This window comes from Acomys russatus, chromosome 19 (genome assembly GCF_903995435.1).
Source record: "Acomys russatus chromosome 19, mAcoRus1.1, whole genome shotgun sequence".
NCBI lineage: Eukaryota > Metazoa > Chordata > Mammalia > Rodentia > Muridae > Acomys > Acomys russatus.
This window is the reverse complement of record NC_067155.1, coordinates 37,953,081-37,959,080: the sequence shown is the minus strand read 5'-3', so window position 1 is coordinate 37,959,080 and position 6,000 is coordinate 37,953,081.

The following is a 6,000-nucleotide window of genomic DNA, read 5'->3' as shown; positions in this document are numbered from 1 at the left end:
CCTCCCAGGAACGCTGCAGGCTAGGGGCCAAATCACGAATACTCCACATTTTTTGGGCAACTCAAAGGCTTGGCTGGAAACAGTGACTGTTTTATTCTGTAGAACTCTTATGATTTTCTTCGTCTGAGTGCCTGCGGGGAGAGGGTGGACTCAAGCAACTAGGGGGTGGAGAGCAGGTGGCAGGCTTCTTGAATACTATGGCCACCTCCCAGGGCCAAACTGGGCCTGGTGCCCACCCAGGGCCAATCAGAGCTCCGAAAGAACGCTGGAGGCCACTCCCAGGAATAAGAACGTGGCTCTTAGGGCCAGAGTTTATTCAGAGATGTTGGGGGAAATCCCAGCCCTTCCTCCCAAAGCCTTAGCACTAATATACAAATGGGGGGAGGGGGGCACACCGCAGGACACTAGGGATGCTGTGTGAAGAAACTTCCAGAACCTATCTGAAAGCTGACTAGCCCAAATCTGTCCTAGGGGAAATGCAGGGTGCACAGGGGCTGAGGCAAGGTTCTTAAGTCCTGCTGCCTCTCTGTGCTCTGTCACGATGGGACTCCATCAACCTGCTCAGCATCCTCTCTGGACCAGTCCCAGCATATTAACCACAGTAGAATCATCAAATCCAGGTCACAGCATGGTCACCCAAGAGTTGCCCAAGGCCACAATGAGATAAGAGAAGGTGAGTTCACAACAGTTCACGGTGATGTCACCTAAGGTCACGGAGAGGTGGCCAGGATCAAACAGTGGGGCTACCTGAAGTTACAATGTCATCTACAAGTCACAGTGAAGCCAATCCGAAGTCACAATGTCACTTTAGGTCACATCGAGGTTACATAAGGTCACAATAGGGTGTCCTGAGGGTAAAAAAAAAGAAAGTTCACTCAAGGTCGAGTCTCAGTGCTATCACCTGAAGCCATAGTTAGGTAGCTCAGGGTCACACAGAGCTCTCTTGCCCAGTCCTCAGTGGCAGGCTGAAGATGATGGCAGGGAGCCAGTGGCTCCCAAGTGCCTGCTTCCCTGACTGTACTTAAGATCTTCGAGTTGGAGGTGGCTGGTTCCTTTCTCAGGCCAGATCTGCCCCAAACCTCAAAGCCAAGCTTAACCACAGCAGCATCCTTAGGAAAGCCCAAAGTCATGTGTGTCGGGGGGAGGGGGGGTAAGGGATACAGGAGGGTGGGTGCTCCAGGCATTCCACGTGTGGGCATGCCTTGTAAAGAGCCTGACTGGGGTCAGGGCCCTGTCTGCCTGGCCTGTGCCTGCGCAAACCCACAGCTCCCACACCTGCTTTCTCACTGACTACCCTGCCACAGAGAATCCACACGATAGGGCTGAGGAGGGCTGGGACAAACAGGCATCAGGAGAGGTTCCTGGTCAGGCTGTGCCAAGAACCATTAATAACCTCAATGGGGCTGAGAGGGGCAGGGGGGTGTGGCCTGTGATCTGGCTGCTCTGTGGAGGAGGGGTGGCAGGGACAGATGGGCAGCAGTCCTCAAATAAGGGGCAGCCATGTTAGCAGTGTGGCCTGAGGGCTTGTGCAGGACCTAGCGTAGTGTACACATACTCAAGGTGAAGTTAGTCAATCTTCTGGATGGTTCCTGGGCCCCAGGGTACTTTCCCCGCTCAGCCCTGCTACAGACAGACAGATACCCACTGGGTTCCCCCAGCTTCCTGCTTCTGCTGCCTCAGCTGGGACGAGCATCTTGTGGGACACCACAAGGCTGAATCCACCAAAGCCCACATGCTGAATGGCATATAAATACACCTTTGGCCATCGGGTAGACAGTTCTGAGATGCCTCTGAAGCTCAGTTTCCCCAGGCTGATCCCTTGCTCCTCCCCTTAGGGCTTAGATCTTCCCCTAGTGGGAACCACTTACACATCCATTAGCCTCTGCTCTGGGGGCTCAAAGACCTATGCACCCCCAGGAGCCCTCTCTGCACAGGGACCCTCATGATGCCCTCTCCTGACTGTTGACAGCTTCTTTAAAGCAGTTTCTCCAACTGATGCAGCCGAGAGGTTCAGAGGCCCCTGGAATTCTGGTGGTAGGTAGGAAGCAGACATTAGCACTAGGGGGCATGTGGCTCAGAAACCAGGTCTCCTGATGGATGGGCAGGAAGTTGGGGCACGCAAGGGACCTACCTTCTCTTTTGCCTTTATGACAACTGGCAAAGACTGGGGGAACAGGTAGGCCCCCATGGTGCGCACCCCTATGCACAGACATGGCCATTCACTGAAGGCTTACTATTCTTAGGCATAACCCAAACTCACAGCATTACGTGTGTCCATGGAGAAAGGCCGGAAAGCAGACAGGGTGGTGCCAGGTGGGATGAGACAATGTGGGGATGTCTGAGAAAGCACAGGGTTGAGGGGTACCAAGAAGCTAGAGGGAAGATGGGGTGTGGAACACAGAGGCAGCCGCAGCCCACGATACAAGTGGACAACTGTAGTAGCCCTTACTCTATACCTTGGCGTGTCTACATATCCTACAGGAATCCACAGCCCAGATAGCCAACACTGAACCCAGAGTGGCCATGGTGCCAGGCACGGAGTCCTGGAATGGGTCCTTGGGGGTGGGGTGGGTCTTGAGCTGCCAAGGGAAGAGGGTCTAACAGGGCACACCTAGGTGTAGCCATCACCTGTGTTTTCTTCTCAAAGAGAGCTTCCCATAGGCTCTTCAAGTCTTGGCAGCCATCTTGAAACCATCACTGTTTATGAATACAGTGATGGTTAACAAGTTGTAAACAGTCCAAGGATCCTGCTGATGGGAACTTAACGCTTCCTGCGATTGGGTCCCATATGGGTCCTTTCAGTTCCACAGCCTGTATACACTGGTGTTTGAAAGGATCACCTTCTGCTCAGCCCCAAGGATGCTGGCCTGCTGTGGGAAGAGCCCTGACCCTAACCCTAGGTCACAGTCAGTCATGCACCTTGCAGGCACAAGAGGCCGGCCACACCCACAACCTCTTGAAGCTTGCCTGTACATCCTATGCTACCTACCTAGATTTTTTTTTTTTTAATTTAAGTCAACATCCTTCTAAGAGAATGAAACTATTTTAAATCTCATAATCGGAGCCAGAAACAAAATATCACAACATGGCTGTTAGTTAGACATACAGCTTGGGTGTTGTTGAAGCCTACTATGGAGAACCAAAGGTAAAACAGCTCTCTGGGAGGTGGGGGAGGGGCTGCAATATAGCAGAACCTCCAACAACATAAGCGCTGGGGCCATGCTCAGACCACGGCAAGGCCCTGAAGCAGCATTACAGACCATCTCGCCTTCTGTTGGCTAGATTCATTTTAGAAGGGAAACCACAATTTAGAAAACGGGCCCCACCGGATTGGTCTGTGGTGAATTGTCCTGATTGATGACTGACGTGAGTAAGCCCCTCCACAGCGGGTGATGTTATCACAGAGCCACCAAGCAGCATTCCTCCGTGGCCTCTGCATCGGTTCCTGCTCCGAGTTCTCTGGATGCTGGACTACAAACCATAAACTGAAAGAAACCCAAGCCAGGTGGTGGTAGCGCACGCCTTTAATCCCAACACTCCGGAGGCAGAGGCAGATGGATCGCTGTGAGTTCGAGGCCAGCCTGGTCTACAAAGTGAGTCCGGGACAGGGGAAGACTACACAGAGAAACCCTGTCTCACAAAAAACAAAAAAGAAAAGTAAAGGAACCCTTTCCAAATAGAAGGCATGCCTGCAGCTAAGACTGTATACAGCTGAAAGTTGGCTGCAGTGCAGAGGCCCCCACACTCCCCAGGACTTGAGTGAGCATCATGTGTCCAAAGTGAGCATGCTCAAATCCCACCTCCAGCATTCCGAGCCCCTCAGGCCCTTGTTAGCTCACCTTGCAGAACAGAATATGCCTCCACTATCTAACGGAGACTGGGTGTTGCATGGAAATGGAGAAGTCATGGCCCTGGCTAAGGGACACCAGGCTTCCTGGGTGAAGAAAGTAATCCTTGGGGTAACCTCAGAGCCGTTGCCGCTCCTAGGTGTCCCCTGCTGTGTCCTGTTGGCCTCCAGGCTGGAACTCAAGCCGTGCCTTCGATGTTCAACGTGCTCTGCTGGGGCTGGGGCTGTTGGGAGGGTCCATATTATTTATCAATCTCGTTGGACAGTGCAGCTTCAGTATAGGGCCCTTAGCCGGGTGTGGTAGCGTACGCCTTTAATCCCAGCACTTGGGAGGCAGAGGCAGGAGGATCACTGAGAGTTCGAGGCCAGCCTAGTTTACAAAGCAAGTCTAGGACAGCCAAGGCTACACAGAGAAACATTGTCTCGAAAAACAAAAAACAAACAAAAAAAATCAGTATAGCCTGGCGGTGGTGGCCCATGCCTTTAAACCCAGCACTCGGGAGGTAGAGGCAGGCGGATTGCTGTGAGTTCGAGGCCAGCCTGGTCTACAAAGCAAGTCTAGGACAGCCAAGGCTACACAGAGAAACCTTGTCTCGAAAAAAAAAAAAAAAAAATCAGCATAGGGCCCTTAAGCCTAGATCCAGCCAGAGTCACAGCTTCAGTTTCCTAGGGCTAAGGCGCCAGAGGCTCCTGGCAAACAGCCTCAGCATAACCCCCTTCTGCTGCCCCTAGAACTGTATTCCCATGATGTCCTTAGAGGAAGTCTCCTAGGGGGTTCAGGGTACGTTGAGGGTGTAGCCCCAGTCTTTAAGGCACAGTGACTCTCAACCGAAGCCAGAATTCCATCCCCAGAATTCCCAGGGAACTAGGAAAGCAAGGACAAGGGTGGCAGGGCACTCTTGTAGCCCATGCTAGGGAAGAATAAGGCCTAACATCTTTACTGAATGTGGGCGCCAGTCTTGACTGCTCTAGGGAACTTATGAAGTGGTCTGGCTATAACTGTTGCTGGAAGAGCTGGGTCTGGTCAGCTGAAGGCAGCTACCTGCGTCAGCATGGTCCAGGCCACCCACAGACCAGGGGACCAAGACGGAGGACTTCAGCCAAGAATGGATCTTGCAAACCCAGCTTCGGTAACAAGGAAATGTAGGGCCAACAGACAAGTGTAGGAGCCCGTCTCCATAGAGGAGCTCTGTGCCAGGTGATGGGGACAGATGTGACACACACACACACCCCTCCAAAGACACCAGAACCCACCTGGGGCATCAGGTCTGCCTTACAGATACACAGTGGAGGCAGAGAAAGACCACAGGGCTCAGGGGAAGGAAACCTAAAGGTCACGGCACAGAAAACCTCAAGGTCACAGGAGAAATCCCCAAGGTCACAACTCAGGAAGAAACACTAAAACTCTACAGCACAGGGGAAAGGTCACAAGAGCGAATGCCAAGGTCATGGAAGGGCTGTTCAAGGCCACAAGAAGAACCCCGAAGGCCAGGTATCCGGAGGGATCCCCATGGCCGTGGCCTTCAAAAAAACAGTACTCAAGGTCACAGGTTCATGGGAGGAAAGGTTCAAAGTCACAGGAAGAAAAAAAATCAAGGTCGTGACACAAGGCTTAAGGTTTATAAGACAGACTGCCCAAGGTCACACAGTTCTGGAAGAGACCTCAACGTCACAGAATTGTCAAGGTCACTGGAGAAACGTCAGGTTAATGGAGAGAAATTTAGTCACTGGGTTCACAGAAAGAGGGCTAAGGTCACCAGAGGAAATCCCAAGGTCACAGAAAGATCCATCAAAATCAATGCTCAAAGGTTACTGGAACCATCAAGGCAATGGGATGAAACAAGTTAACAGCTAGAAAATCAAAACCTGAGGGAGTCAGGGGAGAGCCCTGTTGCTCAGCTCACACACAGGCGGAGCAGGCAACAGCAGAAATGCCCCATGAGGCCAACACACACAACAAAGCAGGCCACTCACCCTCCGAGGCAGCACAGCTCACCTGGGTGTGTGTATGGGTGTGTGCAGATCCATGGCCCTCATCTGTGGGATTTAACAGATACCATGAGACAGGCCAGTTCCCAGCCATTGAAGCTGCCAGGCCTCACAGCCTATGGAATTTTTTCCCATGAGCACCAGGCTTCTGGCTCCCCTGATGT